The sequence below is a fragment of the Puma concolor genome, chromosome A3 (assembly GCF_028749965.1).
Source record: "Puma concolor isolate L17-30 chromosome A3, mPumCon1.1.hap2, whole genome shotgun sequence".
In the NCBI taxonomy this organism is placed as follows: Eukaryota; Metazoa; Chordata; class Mammalia; order Carnivora; family Felidae; genus Puma; species Puma concolor.
This window is the reverse complement of record NC_141669.1, coordinates 132,428,412-132,450,334: the sequence shown is the minus strand read 5'-3', so window position 1 is coordinate 132,450,334 and position 21,923 is coordinate 132,428,412. Positions and strand designations below refer to the sequence as shown.

At 49.3% G+C, this 21,923-nt stretch overlaps 1 protein-coding gene across 2 annotated transcripts in view; it reads right to left on the bottom strand.

Moving 5' to 3' along the window:
* TSHZ2 (teashirt zinc finger homeobox 2) overlaps positions 1–21,923 on the bottom strand; it is a 458,377-nt gene that overhangs the window by 108,376 nt on the left and 328,078 nt on the right. The gene's annotated exons all lie outside the window — the stretch shown is intronic.

Here is a 21,923-nt window from a genome sequence, read left to right as displayed (position 1 = left end):
TATAAGAAGAGTTGCTCAGGGGTACCTGGATGGCTCTGTGGGTTAAGCGTCCAACTTTGGCTCGGGTCGTGATCTCTCGGTTCCTGCGTTCGGGCCCCGCGTCAGGCTCTGTGCTGACGGCTCAGAGCCCGGAGCTGCTCTGGATTCTGTGTCTCCCTCTCTCTCTGCCCCTCCCTCGCTCACACTCTGTCTCTCAAAAATGAATAAATGTTAAAAAAAAAAAAAAAAGAAGAAGAAGAAGACTTGCTCAGACCTCAAAGATGAGCCAAGCTATTCTCAGGCACTGTTCTTAATGCTTGGCAGATACATTATTAACTAATTTCATCCTCAAAAGAACTCTTTTAAGGTAGGACTATTATTATGCAATGTGACCAATGAGGAAAGCTAGGCACAGTTTCCCAGTCCGCGGCAGAGGGGGTATTCGAACCGAAGGAGCGTGGCCTCTGAGCCCATCTTCCTCTGTGCCTGCTGCCTTGGGATCACATTGAGACACGCTGTCCAGTCGGGCTTTGCAGAGGGATTGCATCTTTGAGCAAAGCCAGAAGTCACTTAGAATAAAGGATAGTGAGGCAGACCAGGTCATTTGCTGAGTTAAACTGCTTTTGATCTATGATGAAGTGTAATTATAATGATTATAATCTCGTTATCTCGCTATCCTTGTGGGGCTCATCAGGCAGCTCCCAAAGAAATTTTGCAAAAATCTTTGCAGTCACGGCAACCATGTTGGAATAAATGTTTCATCCTCCTCGAGGACCGCTCTGAAGGAAAAACGTCTATTTACGACGGACACCTTAAGCACATCCTTTTCTAAGAGAAACATTTGGGAAAATGAGGCAGTCTTTACATGAAACAAAAACCAAATACCGAGGAGGTCTTTGTTTTTTGTTTTTTTGTTTTACAGTTTTTAGGATTCTATCTTGGCAATTTCCTGGCAGGCTCCCCTCTGTGATTCACCTGCTTTCTGCTGTCTGCGTGGGTCCTAAGCACATGCTTCCCCAAAGGTCTGGAACTGGAAAAAGGTAGTCACAGTATGGTCTTTGGACACCGTGTAGGGAAGGGGAGGTGCGCTGGGGGAAAAGTCCACAAACACTCCCACAAGATCAAGGTTTACACGTCCCTGGAGAGTCTGAAATACACCCGGAGATCCCACCCCGTCTCAGATTTCAGCTGCTTCCTCCACATTGGTTTTCTTCCCTCAAAATGGTACAGGGGAGTTGTGCTGAGGGGAGGGAGGGCGTTGATGTCCTCGACTGAGAACCACTTCCTGCCCAAAATGAAACCGACTGTGGGAGGCTGGCTAATGAGTGACCTACTTGGTTGCAAGGTTGTTCCATTTTAACCAAAGAGGGACGCTTCCCTGCCTCCCCCTGCCTTCTGGTGGAAGAAGCCAAGGGACCAAATTCTACTCAAGAACCCAGCCAGGAAGTGGCCATCGGCGAGGTGGGGAACCAGTCTGGCCGGCTGGGCTCTTGGTCAAGGATTAGGAGGAGTCTAAGCTTCCTTCCACCAGCCCTGGAGGAGTTTTCCACGCAAAGCTTCACGACCACAATGAGATATTTACTGTCTTTATCGGAGAGATCAAACCCACACACAGATGTCACATTTCTCAAATTCCATCAGTAGATCAGACAAGCCGTCTCTGGAAAGAGGACATTCCAGCCGGCAAGTTCAGAGCGCGCCGGCTCCGAGGGCCGATCCCTTCCTATTTTCTGTCGTGCACCCTGAGCCTTTGTTGTCTCTGCAATGCTGATAAATCAATCCATCAAAAAATTTCCTCAGTGAAACTCAATCAAGAAAGGTCATGTCAGCGGGAGAGGAACAGATTAAATTAGCATCAAATTAGACATGGAAAGTGAGTTCTGTCAAAATCATCGCAGCGCTCAGCACAATTAGAATATGTTAATTATGCATTTCATTAAGGTGGATGTGAGATGAAATGTCACTGGGGTAGGCATCCGAAAAAGGGAAGATTGCCAGGCACAACTTTCTCTAGACAATGTGTGACACCTTCATTAACATCAAGAATCACAAGTCTGCCTTGACTTTTTCTGTAAGGGATTAAACCATTAACTGTTTGCTGGCCCCTCTCATCGGTGCGGGGGTCCCGTCCTCGGAGGGGGCCGGGCCCTCCTGAGTGACTGGCTTCCTCTGCCACCGCCATGGCCCCAGGGGCTGCTGGGAGTGCCCGGTGGGCAATGGAGAGGGTGGCGGTTTTTAATGAACTGCCTGGAAGCTTCGCGGGGATCACTCCACTGCCTTAGGGGTGGCACGAGCTGAGAAATGAGGGGTGAGGATTACAGGGGGAGGGGAGGAGGGGCGGGGGGGAGGCTCTCGGCTTCATTCTTGGGGATGAAAGATATAATCAGCGTAATGGGGGGCGGGCAGGGGGATCAGATTTACAAACTTACACCCGGCAAACTCTAATTTGGGGAATTATTTTGTAGATCACTCTCTGACTCATGGTAACCAGGAGGCACTTTCCTGGAGTGAAGCAGTTCCTTGCCAGGCAGCTTTATGAGATACTTGTTAGATGCTTATGGCGGTAGGAGATTTAATTCATGCTGCCCCCTTCTGTGATTTCTCACCACCTACCCTTCCTAAGGCTTCCTCCGCTGGGGGAGAGAAGGGACCGGTCCTCTGTGTGGATTGGTCCCCTGACGCTTGTCCACTCAGCCCCCTTTTCCAGGGGTCCGGAGGCAATGGGACATCCGTGGGAGTTTCCGGTCACCTCCTTGCGGAATGTTCTCTAACCCCTCACCCACGCCGTCCCTCGCCTTTCACCTGCCCACCCCTGCTCCCGCCTCCTTAACACGCACAGAAACACTCATCTGCATGGCTCCGTCTGCTTCTTCCTCGAGTCTCACGGGAAACATGGCTTCTTCTAGGATGTTGCCCCTGACTATTCACCTTGGATCTGCATTCGAGGCCCTGTTTGTTCTCCTGGGACCCTTGCTTGAATTCACCAGAATCAGCTTCTGTTGCTTGCATGAGAAAACTCAAACTGTCCTCCTTATGGGGCGTGGCATTCACTACTGCAACTATCCATTTACCTGCTAGATGGTAAGTTCTCTCTTTCTCTCTCACTCTATTTTATTTTTTTTAAATATATTTATTATTGTTATTTTTGAATACTTATTTATTTCTGAGAGAGAGAGAGAGAGAGGCAGAGAAGGAGACAGAGGATTTGAAGCCGGCTCTGCCCTGACAGCAGAGAACCCGATGTAGGGCTCAAACTCATGAACTGTGAGTTCATGACCTGAGGTGGACACTTAACTGACTGAGCCACCCAGGCACCCCTTTCTCTCTATATCTTAATTTTTTTTTAATTTTTATTTTTTAATGTTTATTATTATTATTATTTTTGTGAGAGAGAGAGACAGAGTGTGAGTGGGGGTGGGACAGAGACAGAAGGAGACAGAATCCAAAGGAAGCTCCAGGCTCGGAGCTGTCAGCACAGAGCCTGACATGGGGCTCGAACCCATGAACCCTGAGATCGTGACCTGAGCCGAAGTCGGACCCTTAGCTGACTGAGCCACCCAGGTGCCCCTTTCTCTCTATGTTTTAAATCTCTCTTTCTTGGTAAATACAAAGTATTCATCAAATATCTTTTAAAAAAATGAATGTTCAGGTTATGGAATTTACCATGACCTAAGTACTCTTTTTTTAGGGGGTGGGAGAGAAAGCAAAGGTTACAGACTTTATTTCTACCCTTTCTCAATAGGGTTGCACATTGTCATGGTAAATTACTACATACACATCAATATATACCCATTTCTAACATAGCCAGTTGGAATCCATTTTCTCTAACGCTTAGCGTTAAATACAGTGCATGGCACATCACGGCTGCCATTTTTCTTACTCATACCCCAAGGACATCATTCTGTGAATTTGCCTGATTTTCTTTTTTTCTCCTCTTTCTCCCCTCCCCCCACTTCTTTTCTTTGCCATTCCCTTACTCTCTATAATAAAACCAATGATCAACTCCTGGTTTCTGAGCAAACTTGTAAGGCAATCGCTTTTAAATCCCAATTCTTTTGGGGATTTGCACAGTGGAAAATAACCTCAGTGTCAACCACAACAGCCAGACGCACAGAACGACCCACTAAGTGATAGGATGGCTTTGGGTGAGGCTATTTTTTTCCCTCTAGGTAACAGGAGAACAACCTTCCTCCTTGCACGCATTAATTGGGAGAATACAGGCAAAATGCAAAGGCTGGTGCGTAGCACATAAGTCCCTGATAAATGACAGTGATGATGAGTGGGAAGATGAGGACGATAAGAATCGTGAGCTGGGAGCCAGCCTAGAGTCCTGTCCCGAAACCACTGCATCAGCACAAATATCTCCATTTAGGGGAAGAAAAGACAGCGTCGGCTACCGTGACCCTTGTACATTTTGCGTGAGAACAAGGAAACACGCAGGGGATTGGGACCCTCTGGCAGAAACCCTCCAGAGCTGCGAGGTTCTGGAGTGAAACTTTGCCCTGTGCCCCAGGCCCCGGGGAAGGCCAAGGAAACTGACAAGGGAAGTGGAGAGTCTTGCTCAAGCCCAGGACCGGCTCCTAACGTCCCTCTCTCCGAGCGGCCCCATTTTCTGAGTTTCATTTAATGTTTAGGATCACCTGGGGCCCAGCCTGTTAGAAAGGGGAGGACGGTGGAAATTACTCAAGGGCTGGCTGTGATTGGATGACTCCGACTGCCTCACCTCGTGGCAAGAGCGGGAGTGCGAGAGGAGGAGGGAGAGGCTCGCCCGCCCGGGTACAAAGCTTCCTCCCAGCCTGCCGAGCCTTCCAGCTTCCTTGTCAGCGCTGCCATTGATATTGAAATCAAGGGGTTGGCACAGAGCTCGTGGCGTCCTGGCAGAATGCCAGCCTGGCTCTAATGAGCCTCACCTGGGCTAATTACATTTTGTACAAACTCCGCCGCTGGAGAGGGGAGAGTTGCCAGTGGGTCGTCCGGAAAGATGGCAACCGGATTTCTCAGCTCTGCGATTTCTTCCTGTCCGCCGGCAGTTGGAGCTCCAGAGGGCCGGGAAGTGACCCGAGGGACCCTGGCTACTTCCTTGTGGGGCCACGTGGCAGTTACCTTATTTGTTCCCGAACATAAAAGTAAGCTGTCAAGTCAGAGGTGGTCCTCAGCCTGGCTGCTCCCAGAGAGGGGCCCGCCTGCCATCGTGTTATAAATACGGGACCTTAGGCCTCACCGCAGACTCACGGAATCAGAATCTGCGCTTTTGACAAGATCCCCAGGTGATGGGCGCGTACAGTCAAGCGTGAGAAACCCCAATCTAGACCTTCCGCCTGGGGGGGAGAATAGGGCCCAGCAAAACTGGGCCATCCCCAATAGTACCGAACATACAGGACATCTAGAGGCCTTGGTTCAGAGGGGTGGGGGTTTCTCCGCTCTTCCATTTGTCACTTGTATGATTTGGGCCGGGGAGTTAACCTCTTTGGACCTCAGTTTCCTTGTCTGCAAAATGGGCATAAGTTTATTTTCCATGACATAGATGATCGTGAGGATTACAGGCTAGAATATTTATGGGCTTCGTAGTGGGGTAGTTGAGACACAGCAAGGACTAAAGATATTCCTTGTCATTGTTGTCGATGTTATGAAGGAATCGCTGGCCCCCGGGGAAAACTCAAATTCTCACTTGGTCCTTTACCGGCTATCACATCTGTAAAATGGAATAACAGCATCCATCGCTTATGGTTTGTGTGAGCGTTAAAAGAGATACCAGAGGGGCCCCTGGGTGGCTCAGTTGGTCGAGCCTCCAACCCTTGGCTTCTGCTCAGGTCACGATCTCACGGTTCGTGGGCTTGAGCCCTGCATTGGCTCCGTGCCGATGGTGCAGAACCTACTTGGGATTCTCTCTCTCTACCTCCCTCTCTGTCCCTTTGCTACTCTCTCTCTCTCTCTCTCTCTGAAAATAAATAAATAAACCTAAAAAAAGGAGATATTAGAGTATACCTGACCAGTACCCCTTGAAACCGCCAAGGTCAGCAAATAGAGAAAAAGTCTGAGAAGCTGTCAGAGCCAAGAGGAACCAAAGCAGATGTGATGAACTAAACGTGAGGGGGTATCCTGGACGGGAACCTGGGGCCAGCAAAAGTAAGGAAATGTGAATCAAGTATGGATGTTAGTTAATAATAATGTGCCAATATTGACTCATTAGTTGTGACAAATGTACCATACTCACGTAGGATGTTAGGAATGGGGGACGCTGGGTTCAGGGCACATGGGAAGTCACGCTATTAGTTTCTCTGGGTTTTTTTCTGTAATTCTAAAACTGTCCTGAGAAGTCAAGTATATTTAAAAATGAACGAGAGAGTACGTGAAAAGCCTTAGCCAAGGTCACCAACTTGCCCCCCTTCACCAAGGACTATCCCAGTGTTGGGGCTGGAAGTCCCAGGAAGCTGCTCCGTCGCGGGCAGACCGGGACAGCCGGTCACCGTTCCCTGAGCGCAGAGCCTGGCACAGCTCGGGACCCCAGTCATCGTTATCCCTCACACACTTGTTGCCTGGCGGTCAGCTCAGCCGGTGCTCCGGAAGGCTGGTAACTGGCGGTGAGAGAGGACGACCCGAGAAGTTCTGATTTCCTATCTCCCTCTTGAGAGGGGAGCAAACCAGGCTGGGGAATTCACTCGCTGACCCGACAGATAGTGACACTATGTGTCAGAGACTGTGCCCCGCCCTGGGTTCGGAGGGGCTGGAGACACACAGGTGCATAAGGCCCCGACGGGAGGGCCTGTAGTCTCACAGCAGACCTAAAACTTGCACAACAACAACACAAGCATCGCAACAAACAAGTCTGCTGAGCAGGCATGATCACCCTCAATTTCTTCCGACCAGGAAATGAAGGTTCCGACAGGCCAGACGGCTTGCCCAAGCTGATACAGAGTCAGGACCTACCCCACACCTGTCCGTGTCCCAAGTGCTGTGTTTTTGCCATTACCCCACAGCTGCCTCCCAGGGGTCTGCAGGACAGGGGAGAGAGATCTGGGCAGTGGGGGTGGGGTGGGCAGGAGGCACGGCTGTTGTGCCACGCGGGCTTCAGAAGGACTAGCGACCTCAAGCTGGGAGAAATCAAAGAGGACTTCCTGGAAGAGATGGGCTCTAAGTGAGGGCTTGAAGGCTACAGGGAGATCCTGCCCAGGAGCCCACCAACTTAATTTCTCTCGTGCGTTTCTCGTGAGTTCTTTCATCTTCAAGAACTGGGGGATCTGGGGACGATGATGATGTGTGGTCCATTGCACATGGTGGGATAACACTTGGGGAAAATTGCCTTGAGTTTTGCTAGCATTCCTGTGTTGGCTGCTCTTCCTCCACTAGGCATCAGTCCTCGTGACCACACCAAAAATGTAAGGACAGGAATCTGAGTTTAGTAAAGGTTGGCTTTGCCAACCCATGATTCCTGAGGCAACTCGGGGACAGGACCAGACACAGTTACAGAGCAAGTCTCCCTGCTGGACGTGACGAGCTAAACTTGTGGGCGGGGGACAGAGGGCAGCTGGAGGTGAACTAGGGAGTCCCATGAGGCCAGGTGTGCCTGAAAGGAAGCTTAACAGATTTGAGGGGACTCAGGAGTAGTGACAATCTGGACTCCTTCCCCAGTTGCACCTACGAAAGCCACAAGTCCCCCCAGATGCCCTGGGCTCCCATGTACTGGGGAGGAAAGGCAGCAGAATGGCTCAGAGAGGTGGGTGTCCAGGCAGCTGGGGCGGGGGAGGGGGTCCCTCTAGGGCCGGGTTCATGGGCATCTAACGTAGGAAGTGACACAGGGCTCTGCATTTGGTTGAACGCCCTGCTGTTGCCATCTGGAAATTCCTAATTAGTTTTGGAGAAGGAACCCCCCCCCCCCCGCCATTTTCATTTTGCACTTGGCCGTGCACGTGTACAGCTGGTTGTGGCTGCCTGACAGGGTGCCCGTGTGCCCCAGAGGGAGAATGCCACGGCCACCTCACGAGGCTGAGGGGGAGTAAATGTACTGAAGCCTCACAGAGCTCAAAGTGGCTCAGGAACTGCCCAGTGGCGGTCGTGGGCTTAGAGGACCAGGACATCTGAGAGGACATCCTTCTCACATCCGTGAGACCTTGCCACCACCTGCTACTAGATGCCCCCTCTGCGAGGGACCCACCTGCCCCAGCCTGCACGTCCCCACCACCCATTTTAGTCGTATCCCTTGGGAAAGGAGAGGAGACCTGAACCGGCTGGGAATACGTTTCAGCCACCTGAACACGGACTTGCAATCCACATTTAGTTCAGGTGAAGAATGTAGGCAGAGGTTGTATTTCTTCCCCACCTGGGCTTGGGAGCTTTGTCCCTATTACAGCTACAGCTTGGCTTCTTTTTGGGTGACTAAGCTGGGCTTCGATCCGATTCCTGCCCTCTGTTCTCACTGTCAGTGATGCAGAGGGCAAGACTCTGGAATCCAGTCCCGTCAGCGCGTGCGTTGGCCAACTTGTCCCCACTTGGCTCCAACAGCTTCATCGGTGCCTCTGATTTCTGGCAGTGCTCGCCTGGCTCTGCCCGCGGGTTGCAGTGGGCTGACGGAGCCCTGACCTCATGCGACCCTCATGAAAACCTGCGGGTCAAGGCCTGCGGAGAATCTCGCCCTCAGCAAACTGGCATGTAGAGCTGGGTGGTTCTCTTTCGGGGGGGCTGCTCTGTGCACTGCAGGACCTTAGGCAGAAGCCCTGGCCTCTATCCGCCGGGTGCAGGAGCGTCCTCCCCCACCACGACCACCAAAAATGAGCCCAGGCGCCACCAGCTGTTTCCTGATGACAATCGCCCCTGATGGTTTTAAATCCCTCATGGCCAATAACTACGGAGTGACTACGGAGTAAGTTATTTAATCATGAAGTGCCCGGATCACTCCTTTTGGAAAAAGAGAGAGAGTAATTGCATTGACCGCTCATTATTGTGGCGTGAAGCCGACAGGTTCTCATAGGGGGACCTCCCCGTGACGGCAAAGGGGCCTCACAGGCGGTTCTCTGCTCTGGTCCCAGCCTTGTGTTCTAGGCGGGGAACATTAAGGCTTGGCGGGATTAAGAGACTCCCTCCAACCCAGACTCATCGCTCCTTTTTTTTTTTTTTTTAATGTTTTTATTTTTGAGAGACAGAGAGAGTGGGGGAGGGAGCAGAGAGAGAGAGGGAGACACAGAATCCGAAGCAGGCTCCAGGCTCTGAGCCGTCAGCACAGAGGCCAACGAGGGGCTCAAACTCATGAGCCGTGAGGTCATGACTTGAGCCGAAGTCGGACGCCCAACTGACTGAGCACCCCTCATCGCTCTTTTTATAACAAAATCCTTCAATTTGATGGTGGGGGGGGGTAGTTATGAAAACATTCCCCCCACTGAGGGAGTGATGGATACAGTGACAGCATCTCCCTGGTTGAGGGAGGCTGAGGGCAGGCCAGGCTTTGCAGGAAGCTTTGCAGGATCAAATCAATACGGATAGTAGCCCTGCTTCCCAGGTGAGGACACAGAGGCTCAGAGAAGGAGGTTCACCAGCATTCCCAGGGACCACAACGTAAGCTCCACGAGTGGTGTGGTCGTGAACCTGTGATTTAGCCAAAGTGGGCACGGAGGGGCCGTACTCTAATGGAGGGACTGGTGCTTCAGGGAGTTTGCTTTGGCAAACCGCGCGTCCTATTACTTATTTAATACTTTTCTTTAAGTGGATTGACTTTTCGGCTTAAATATTTTAAAAGGCATTTTATGTTGCTCCTCTAAATTGAAAAGCCGTTTCAGCGGCCATAGGAGTCAGTGTTATCTATCTTTGGTAAATGAGGAACAAGAATCGACTCTGGGCAGCACGTGGCTCTTCGGCCTCTCATACTCATTAAATGCCCCATAAATAGGTTGCAGCACGTCCTATGGGTTGGCTCATTCCACACCCACTCACCCCCAATCTCCTTATAAATACCCTCCGCTAGAGGCTGAAAACCAAAACACTTCACTTCCTGCATCCTTTGTAGCTGGGGGTGATCATGCGCCAGTGGGATGTGGGGGGGGGGGGGGTGGAGTCCTTCCTTAATTAAAAAGGCAAAACCTTGCTGGAGGATTTTCTTTCATCGCCTCTCTCTTTGTGCCGATTGGTGTTATAGGTCAGCTTGGCCAGGCTCGGGTACCTAGCTATTCAAACATTTGTCCAGGTGATTGTTGCCATGGAGGTGTTTTGGAGATATGATGGAAGTCCATAATCAGTTGATTTTTAGTGAAGGAGATTATCCTCCATCATGCGGGTGGGCCTCATGCAATCAGTTGAAGACCTTAAGAGCAAAACTGAGGAAGAAGAAATTCCACACGAGGGGAGCAGCTTCAGCTCGGGCCTGAGCATTTCCAGACTGCTGGCTTGCCCTACAAATTTCGGACTTGGCCAGCCAGACTCAGAATTGCATAAGCCACTTCCTTAGAGTAAGTAAGTGAGTAAATAAATAATCCCACAGTCACGGTGCTCGCGCTCTCTCTCTTTCTCTCTCTCTCTCTCACTGGATTTGTTTCTCTAGCAGAATCCTGGCTGATACACTCTTCTTCTACCCTTTCGCAGAGGGGACATGAGCTATGAAGATGCCTCTGCACCTTGCTGCCACGTAAGTGACAAACCTGTGGACATTGATGTTAAGCCTGGCGGAGCAGGAAGTTTTGCAGGGAACAAGGGTCTGTGATTGCTTCACTGTGCTCGCCTACCAGCTTGGACGGTCTCCCTCTGGGCATCTTAATATATCTGAAATCAGAATGCGCCTTCCGATAAATGACATCTTACAACTAATCGGCGGGGTTGTTTCTATACTTTCTTTTTCCCCCTTTGGAAGTCCTTAAATAATGACACATCTTACAATGAGTGGTGTCCTTGATTTAGTAAACTGTGGTAACTGCAAACCAAGTATTGATTTGGTTTAAGCGATTGTATATTTCGGAGAGGCCAGCGTGCGCGCACTTGATCTCCCTGGGCTTAAAGCTATGAAACTGCGAGTCCTGGAAGGGAACAGGGAAAATCCACACGTAGCAGCTGCACGTGCAGCGCCCCCTGCCCCCGACACCTCGTCTTTTCTCCCGCAGTCACCTGCCATGTAGCAAAGCGGGCACAGGCTCAACCTTTAATTCCTTAATGAAGGTTTCTTTGAAAACAAACAGGGTCCTCCGTCTACTTGCATTTTTTTTTTTAAATTTTTTTTTTTCAACGTTTATTTATTTTTGGGACAGAGAGAGACAGAGCATGAACGGGGGAGGGGCAGAGAGAGAGGGAGACACAGAATCAGAAACAGGCTCCAGGCTCTGAGCCATCAGCCCAGAGCCCGATGCGGGGCTCGAACTCACGGACCGCGAGATCGCGAGATCCCGCAAGATCGCGAGATCGTGACCTGGCTGAAGTCGGACGCTTAACCGACTGCGCCACCCAGGCGCCCCCGTCTACTTGCATTTTAACGTCACAAGAAAATAAAAGCTTTCCCAAATCCTGTCCCCTCTCTCACCCCACCAGATCCACTTTTCTGGCTTAATGCAGGTTGAAATGAGGTGTTTTCTGTTTTTTCTTTTTTTTACTGATGAAAATATTATAGGAATTAAAAACCAAACCCATTAATATCCTGATTAGACTCCCCATGTTAATTGCAGATTCTTTCAGGCGACAGAACAGGTCACTGTCTGGGCTGAATGTGATCGCGGTGTTTAATAAGAGCTGCCCGTAAGGAACAGCAGTTTGCAGCGAAAACTTTTGCCACCTGGCAGATGAAGCTGGGAAGTGATTTTTCCTTTCTCACGCTTGCGAGAAGGAACAGCAGGTACTGAGCGCTGCCTTTGGGGAAGGGGAGCCAGATTGGAAAAAGGGAACGAGGGGGCCCGGTTATTTCTTTCCTTTTTCAACACGCTTCCTGGCAACCTCAGTACGGATTTTCCTCTTTCCCTCTCCTGCTTTCCCAAAAGAAGGTGATTGAGAGGGTTCTTGCACGCAAACAAGCAAACAAAAAGCAGCAGGAGGCACTGTTTGTAACAGAAGTTTCTGGGCTCCCCATCCCTGAAATGCCTTCCTCCTTCATCCATGGGGCTAGAGCAGGCGGCAAAAACAAACACCTAGTATCCACACAGAGAGCACGAAGGGCTGAGTGGGGACTGTGGCAAACTGCAGAAGCCTGGTCCTGTGTTAAGGGACGGAGTCAACTGAGTCTTTGCGTGTTGCACAAGCTCTGTGTTTAGGACAGGGTCTGAGCACCTCTCCTCGCCTACATACAGAGTACACACGTCTGTCCAAGGAGGTGGGAGTAACTCAGCCCCCAGTGTGCATCACAACCACATCAGGGGCTTAGTTAGAGCGCAGGGCTCTGGGCCCCATCCTTGGGGGTTCTGATCTAGTCGGTCTCTGGGGAGGCCAAGGGTTTCCTTTTAAACAGGTTGCAGGTGGTGCTGATGCTGCTTATTTGGGGGACACACTTGGGGAACTACTGGCCCCCAGCCTGGTTGCCTGGGTTGTCATACAGCCTCCTAACCGGTCTCCGGGGTCTACCCTGCCCGCTTAGAGCTTGTCTTGCCGTGGGGGTCCCGGTTCACAGCACAGCTGTGCTCGCTCACATCTCCTGGCTCCCATCGGGTTCCAGAAGGAACCAAGTACTTCAGTCCTGTCTGCTTCCCTGGCAGACTCACAGTCCGCCCTGGCGTCCAAGAGACAATCCACGTCTTTCCATGGCTTCTCCCTGGTCAGTTACTAACCTTCTATTCAAGCTGCTCTACTAAATTTTCTCAACCACACTGCTTTATAATTCCAGCTTCTCCGATCATTTAAAAAAAAAATGACTTTATTACTCTTCCCTATCAATGCTATTCATGCATTTCCTAAAGACCTGTAGCCTGTGCCCATGAACCCAGCCTCACTCAACACAAATATCAGTGCATCCGGGATCTGCGTGGTCGCTTGGTAAATCCTACCCAAAGGGAAATGTGTTCCTAATGCAATAACCACTCATAACGTGCCGGCAAGGCTGTTTCCCCCTTTCTCACACAACGTGCCAGAAACTCTGAGAACTCCATGCCTTACAAAGTGTTTTATACTGAGGCCAGGCACCTTGTGGGAAGGAGCCCTACGTACTTCAGACGAATCCCAGACAGATGTCAGATAAACATATTTGAATAAACCAAATGTCACTTTTCTCTTTAATCGCTGGCTTCAGAGGAGCTGAGACTTTCTGGACCTTATCAAGGTGTTGTCATCTTTGATTCCTCCGTTGTATTTCAGGCACATTTTTTTTTTTTTTTAAGTGTCAAGATGATAGGGGTGCAGGAGGGAGAAAGCAGAAAGGGTGATAAGTTTAGGTGAAAATAAAACACGTGAGCCCCGCCAGATGTCTTGGTCAGCACAACGCGAGAGTATCTACTGGCCCGGATTTTTCTCCAGCTTCATGCATCAGGTTGGATTCCTGGGGGTTTCTCAGGATACACTAACTCCATTCATATTTCTCTCTCTTTACTATCCTATCGGGTCACTCTTAACTTAGAGGCATTATATTTCATGTCACTTTTATATTAAAAAAGTGTGTGTATCACCACCAAGGATCGCACGGAAACTGGTAAAATCTGAATCCACTTCGGTCCCGATATTGTTCTATCGCCATCCAAGATGTTAACACTGGTGGAAGCTGGGTGAAAAGCGCACAGAACTTCTCTTTATATTTCTTTGTCACTTCCTGTGGGTTTATAATCTCAAACTAAAAAGTAAAAAACAAAAATGTGTATGAGACTAGAGACTATCTATCAATATAGATGGGTAGAGACAAAAAGTGTAGATCAAGGGTTGGCAAAGTAGAAAAGGGACAGATAATAAATAATTAGTATTTTAGGCTTTGCAGGCCATATAGTCTTTGTTCTTACTACTTAGTTCTGCCACAGAATCATAAAAGTAGCCAAAGATAGTACGTAAGCAAATGGCCATGGGGGTCTCCAATAAAGCTTTATTTAAAACACACAGGAAGTGGGCTGAATTTGGCGTAGGGCTTCTGTTAGTCGACCTCTGAGCAAGAATTTGTGTGCAAAACACTGATGTCTACTAAAATGTTAGTAATAAACACTGACATGTTTCTTCCTCTCCCCCCCATCTCTCTGGTGGTCCACCTGAATGCTTCAATTTCCCTTTAGTGGACATATGTCATTTATATCACTAAAAAAATAAGGTTCTGACTGGTTTTCATGATTTTGTGGTTTGTTTTTTAGAAAAGAGATGAAAGGTACCTAGAATATCTTAGGGAATTTGGCTCCTTTTTCCCCCCCTCCCCCCCCCCCAACCCGCCATGACCGTTATTCATAGAGTTAATCTAGATGCACAACCCGTGTTTATGACTAGGTCCCACACGTGGGATTATCTGGTAATAACTCCAGTGTGGTTATGCTCAGCTGTGGCGGCAAATGCCAGAGCCATGAGACCGAAGTTGATATAGGTGACCGGAGGGAGAGAGGAAGCAGGGTTTTCCGGGGTTAAACTTGGTCATAAATGGCTTTCAGTGCTAGATCTCAGACACATGGGTCTCGGGTTTTTGTACACCCCCCGCCCCCACACTTCCTGCTTTGTAGGAAGCCAAGGAGAAGAGAGGCTTTTCTACTTTTTTACTTTTACTTGAAGTTAATTTTGCAATTAACAGGGTACAATTGAGGTGCTTCCTGGAATTTTGAGTTGGGGACCAAGAATCGAAACTTATCGTGTTGGATCGCTGCCTTAAGCCCGGCTCTAGACAAAACAGTCTCAACAGACAGTTGTCTCTCCGGTTTTTAAAGTTCAACAGGAAAGGAGACAGAAGTTGAAGTTCTTTGGCAAACGCATTCCAGTGATGAGAAACATTCCTGTTTTATATTAAGCTTAAAACCTTTCTGATGGCAATATTCAGACCTTGAGTTTATGGCAGAACCTGATTTTCTAGTAGAAATGATGCTTGCCCGAGTGCTAATTCTTGGCCGAAGTCCTGAAGTTTCACGTTTTATAGAAATTATCAATAATAGTGTATTTAATTGTTAATTCAACTAACTATTCATACCCTGCCACTGGTGGATATAAAATTTCTAAGGTACGTATCAAGCCGACTGGGGGCTATGGCTTTGAAGCATGTAATTTTCTTTATTGATATTCCTCCTCCAGCCACAGAAAGATTTAAGGTGACATAAAATGGAAATAATTAATACAGCTAACGAAAGGAGGAGAAAGCAAATATCTTACTGATAAGAATTAAAATAGTTTCCGTGATTAACCATCCAATTTGGATATGAGCTTCCTGGCACCCAATGCAAAAAAAAAAAGGGGGGGGGGTACAATACAGCGTTCAGTTGTCTTATGATTGAAATTGAACGAAGAGAAAGATGCTACTTCCTCAGTAAACTAGAAGAGAGATGTGTCACCAAAGATTCTGCATGGAGAATATCCATTATCAATGGCTTGTCCATAATAAATCACTTATCAGCTAGGGCATAGATGTCCGGGAAAGTTCACCGTGTTTGACATACTCCCGTGGAGATCACTCTTCCTCATCTACACAGCAAAAAAGTTCGAGTTACCACGTCTCCAGCGTGGGAACTACTCAGAAAAAAGGAGCGTAAATGACAACTGATCAGTCTGTAAAGCTAAGATCCAAACTGCTTACAGACAGAGTTGGAGTAGCTGTCTATGTGGATTTTTTGTTTTAGAAGATGCAGCAAGGTTTACGCACGTCCTGGAGGTTCACCTGCAGGGACACCCAGTTTCTCTTTCTGGTCACGATGCACGCGCAGGTTTGGACCCCGGCACAGCCCTGCACTGGCTCCCCTCCCACACTGCGACACCAACAGACACCCCATCCGTCGTCTTTAACCCCCCCCCCCCCCCCCATGCCTTCACTGTGCATCCTTTTTGCCATCAATCTCAGGTCCCTGAGGGATCTGGTCCCTTCCTGTCCCTTGTTTTCAAGTTTACAAGGCTTTTCTGTCCCTCAAATGCGCCTTCTAAGGAAGGGTGAGCTTCCTGCTTCCCATGTACAGGTTTCACGCGGGTCAGGAACTTCCCTGACCACCCTCGTAAGCTCATTCCACTGTCATCCTGGGTCACCAGCTCCTCAGCCCGTGTGGATGCCTTCAAAGCTCTCATCACACCCAGAAAGAGCCTTGTTCGTTTTCTCTTTTTGCCCGAAGTTATAAGCGAGCCCTGCTGTGGGCGGGGGCTTTCTCTCATAGTTCGCCACCTCGGGACAGTCCCTGGCACATCACGAGCCCTCGGTAGATACGTATTGTATCAAAGAATAGGGGCGCCTGGGTGGCGCAGTCGGTTAAGCGTCCGACTTCAGCCAGGTCACGATCTCGCGGTCCGTGAGTTCGAGCCCCGCGTCAGGCTCTGGGCTGATGGCTCGGAGCCTGGAGCCTGTTTCCGATTCTGTGTCTCCCTCTCTCTCTGCCCCTCCCCCGTTCATGCTCTGTCTCTGTCTGTCCCATAAATAAATAAAAACGTTGAAAAAAAAATTAAAAAAAAAAAAAAAAAGAATGAATCAACCGGCAATCACAGAGCTAATATCGCTTCTCTTGCGACTACCCTCGACCCAGCGTTGGGAGGGTCTTCCTGGTATCACTGGAGCTGGAAGTTTTGGACCAATCCATTTACTTGTCATGGCTAATGGAGTGCTAATTCTTGGCCGAAGTCCTGAAGCTTCACGTTTTATAGAAATTATCAATAATAGTGTATTTAATTGTTAATTCAACTAACTATTCATACCCAGAGAGAGCGGCTAATGGAGTCAGTGTATCCGTAATGGCTCAGGAATCAGCACATTTTGATATTCCTCAGCTACTGCCCGGATGTTGGGGCCCCCTTTGATGGAAGGGAGTAACTTGTGACCTATGTGTTCCCGTTTGGTACCTTCCGCCCAGCCCAGTCTACAAATGCCAGTGGTAGAGCGGTCTCAGCTCTCCGGGGCTGTGGACTGGGTGTGAGCTGAACACACCCGCTCACTCTCATCTGCTCCCTCGTATATAACCCCGTACACATCCTTCGTATCCATCCCCCTGCTGCGTGCGCGGTGCGTGGGGTTTCAGGCTGCCATGACCTTCTTGGCTTCAAATATTTTCTAGGACATGCTCAACTTCAAATATTCTCCCCCTTGATCCCCCCAAGGACAGCTGAACTCGTATGCCATGGGAGCTAATTTTCATCTGGAAAATCTGATCATAATAATTGCAGACCTGCTGACTCTTGCCAGTTTGCAAGGCGTGTGGCGTAAGATCTTCCCAGATTCCCAAATCTGTGAACGCAACCTTGCTGATCTAGTCTCCCGGGATTCTCCCAATTCTTATTTTCCTTGGGAGTCCCATATTTTCGATAAATCTTTCTATACAACACCCTTTACAAGTCATGTTTTCTCCCCAAACTCGCTGGCACTTCTCCACAAAGGAATATAGTTATAATATCACTTAGCATTAGGGCATGCACGATAATGAGCGAAGGAGGGCAAAGTCTCATTGAGAGTGGATGCTAGGTGGTTGACTTGGGGCACTTACTGGGTTATTGACTTGCTCCTTCTCATTAACATTGCAACACAAATCAAATTTATGACACAGCAAGAAGGTAAGTTACTCCATTTCTACCATGTGGGTTGCTGAGGAATAAATGGTAGAAATTACAAATAAACCCACAAACGCTGAGATCCTAACTACCTACAAACTGAGCTGGATTATGTTTATAGGTCTGTTTATTCCATGGAACCGTGGACTCATCCAGGATAGAAGTCCCCGTCTTAGTCTCTCTTTCTTTAGTACCCAACACATAGAAGGCAATTGCGATATATGGACTGACTTGAATGAATGGAATCTTACACACGGTTATTCTCCCAGTCCTGTCTGAAATCCCACCGTCAGCAATGCTTTCCTTCGTGTTAAGCACTCCCTTCCTTCCCTCCTTTTTCATTCCCAAAGAAGCAAGTTGAGAAAGTGGAGGCAGAAGTGGGACACACACCGGGCACTTCATCCAAGACACCATGGCTGCCATTTCTAGAACTGGAAAGACCTTCATTGTTCTTTCTCGCTCCTCTTTCCACTGATACCAAAAGAAGTCACACGGTTAAAAACAAACAGCAAACAGAACGGTCCCCTCGCCCCTCCCATGCAGCCCATTTGCTTGAGTGAGATGTACCGTGGCCCTTTGGGAGAGCTTCCAGAAGGCAGACCTCATGACAGGCATTCAGGTGTGGATGTTCCAGGGCCAGGGCCCTCGTCCTCTACCTGGGAGCAGTGACCCTCCGGAGGGGCCCTGCCATTCCTTCCCCTGGAGGGCAGGGGTGCTCGTGCACAAGGGCCAGCTGCTCTCCTTGGACCTGTGGCAAAGTCCAAACAGACTCCCCCCTGATGCTGTGTCCTTACCTTTATTTTTACCAATGACTTTCCCCCTTAGCTCTAGATTCAGGGAAGATCATTAAAACCCTCAATTTATAACAAGCGCTCACCTCAGAGATGTTAAGCGGGCCGCGTGCAGTTGCACAGGACGTGCCCCAAGACAGTGAATGGACTGCTTGAGATCTCAGCTCGGGCAAATGACCACGGGCAGACGTGTTAACACCCCAAACAAAACACGGAAAAAAAAAAAAATCCTTCCGGTGCAACAAACACGGATCTTCGTTTCACAGTCCCTGTGTTCACCGTGCGGCTTAACCAAGACCAGTGCTGCTTCTGGATTATTCCGCGCCCCTTGGCAAGTCTTCCTCCCAATAATTAGGCCTCAGAAACTGCCAGATGCATGCATTTTGCTGTGGTTGGAACTGTACTGCCTCCTGCCACTCCATTTATTCATTTGGTCATTTGTTGGTTCGTGAATTCAACCCGCCATCTGTTGTTGAGCACGACAACAGCCCGGACGCAGGGCTGAGCCCGGGTTCACAATCCCTGCTCCCAGGTGCTCTCGATCCAGTGGAAGAAAATGGTAGATCAAATGCCTTCGTGCTGCTGTGAAATCAAGACTCTAGCCAGAGACCATGCAGAGGGGCCGAACCACTAGCTTCACAGAGGATGTGACACCTGGTTGCAGACTCCGCTGGTGAAAAGGAGTCTGACTCTGTCCCTCTCCTGACCCAGAGCTGAGACCCTAGCCTGGTGCTGGGCCAGCGATCACTATGTGAAATGGAGAAGGTGGGGCGCTGTCTGCTCTCCGATAAGGTCAGGAAGATCAGCAGCTCCCTCGAACTCACGTACCTGCGTCCCGGAACGCACCTGCCACCCATGGGACCACGGGTGCGTGTGAAAGCATCTCTCAAGGAGGTCCGAGTTGAAAGGAAGGTGTTGCACGTGGAAGGGTGATGTGAGCAGAGTGAGAGATTGAGGTAGAAGGTTAGAGAAGGAACTGGGAAGCGTCTCATCGGAACTTCTGTGTATAGGTGAGTAGGCGGAAGTCAAGGTCAGGGGAGGTTAGGTCCAGGCTGAGAGTCAGAGCCCAGAGTATTCCTCCAGCCCTTCACCTCTGCAGCTCAGGATTTACCCAGGTCAGTGGGTTTTAAAGGATCTAATCAAGAGGATGTGATAAAGCACCTTAAGGAGATAAACGGAGGCGGCTTTGATAGGAAGGAAGGGATCCTTAAGGTACAATTGCCATCCTCTCATTTATCTTTATTCATTCAAGCCTTTAACCTCTAACCATGCCATTCATTCATTCAGTTATTTACTTACGCGTTAAATAAATATTTCCAGGGAGCTTTCTGTAGCTCTCCTACCGTGGAACATGGACATTGGGGCTTGTTTTTGAGAGAGAGACAGAGAGAGAGACAGAGCACGAACAGGGGAGGGACAGAGAGAGAGGGAGACACAGAATCCGAAGCAGGCTCCAGGCTCCGAGCTGTCAGCACAGAGCCCAACGTGGGGCTTGAACCCACGGATGCGAGGTCATGACCTGAGCCGAAGTCGGGCACTCAACCGACTGAGCCACCCAGGCACCCCAAGGAAGGTCATTTGGTAAGAGTCACTTGGAACCCTATCGTGAGAGAGATTCAGCAGCTCAGGGTGGTGTCTCAACCCAAGTAGTGGCTTCATGTGTCAAGAACATATCTGGGGCCACAGTCCTGAAATGTTAGAGCTAAAAGGATCTTTGTGCCATCCATGGTCTGGTCTCCTCTCCAGATCAAGCCTTGGGGGTAAGGTGACCAGCTTGTCCTGGTTTGTCAGGGAGTCTGGCATCTCGGACACCAGCTTTGTCCTGGGCAACTGGGGAGGTGGTCACCTGCTGTCTGGGCAGATCTGCTGAGGGCTGGGCCTATATTCTCACAACCTCTAAGACAGTTGTTTCCATGGACACCAAGCATCCAGGCTTCCGTGAGCCGGCGAGGGTGATATTTCATTTCTACGGGCGGCTCCTGATTTCTCAGGCTGGTGGCCATTAGCCTTGTTGCCAAGAAAACTGCTTTATACTGGGTTCTGGGTCCAAGAAGACCCTGGCCCAGAAACACTGGCTTGGAAACTTGCATTTGCTGCAGGGTCCTTCCCAGTGGCAGCCCTGGAACAGAAGAGCCGGGCACTGGAAGGTAAAGAGGAAGGGAATCTTGATGCCTCTTTCACGGGCTCGAGGGGAGGCAGAAAGGCAGCAGAAGCTAGCCAGCGACCCCCCGAGGTGCAGCTGGAGGAGGAGACCCAAAGAGCTGAGTCCAAGTATCTTACTTATAAAATAAAACCACTGTCTTCTACCGTGTGACACTAGGCATTATTTCTAATCTCCCATAAAATCGACAAGGTGGGGTAAAAACCTCTGATTTACAGATAAGCAAACAGTCCCAGAGAGGTTATCCTTCTGCCCGAGGTGACTCAGGGAAGAAGATCGAGGGCTCAGGCTCCCCAGACCCAAAGTCTCAGCTCTTCCCAGGATACCCTGCTCCATCCATCCCTGCATTTGGCTTAAGGTGGGTTGGTTAATGACATGAAGGGGCTTACGGGAGCCGTCTTGTCTAACTCTCTTATCTACCTACACGACGAGAAGATAGGCTTTGGAAACTCTGAGCACAAGTCCCAACTTGTGGCTTGCCTACCAGCTCCCGTTCCTAGGACTGCGTGAAAATTGAGGTATCTCTTCCCTTCCACCCCCATCAGATCAGTCATCACTGGTCCACATTCTCCCAAGGCAACAACTCCCGGAAGTGAAAGGCAGCAATCCCATTAGCTGACGCCTGGGCTGTCGATCTGTCCGCAGACAACCCCCGTGCTCCGTTTGTCACCTGCTGGCTCCTTTGGCATGGACATTTGCAGGAATTTCTGCAAAGAATCACATGAACGGATGACAGCATTCTTTCTGGTTTGTTTGTTTGTTTTTTTTTTTTTTTTGGTTTTTAATTTTTTGTAATGTTTTATTGATTTTTGAGAGACAGAGAGACAGAGTGCGAGCAGGGGCAGGGGCAGAGAGAGAGGGAGACACAGGATCCAAAGCAGGCTCCAGGCCCTGAGCTGTCCGCACAGAGCCCAATGCGGGGCCCGAACCCACAAACCGTGAGATCATGACCTGAGCCGAAGCCGGACGCTTAACCGACTGAGCCATTCCGCCCCCACCCCGGATGCCAGCATTCTTGAGCTCAGAGGGAAGCACTCATATAGAAGTTCCCAGATTTGGAGATATGATGGGCAGACCAGTGAAATTGCCAGGAAAAGAAAGAAAGAAAGAAAGAAAGAAAGAAAGAAAGAAAGAAAACCATATAAGTGACCAGAGTTTTAATTTGCTGGGCATGAAACAAAGAACAAGAGAGAGGAATTGCTACAACCATCATGTAGTAAAAAGAGAAGACGTTTAAATTTTCCCAAAGCAAGGGGAGCAAATCCGTCTATTGAAAACCTGTTGCCCACAGGGTGACGGCACACAGTGGGTGCTCCACAAATATTGTTGAACGTGTGCTGTTGGATGAATTTCAGATAAAAAACAGAGCCCTTTAAATAAGCCTAACTTTGTGGAAATTGCACTTATATTGGGACTTG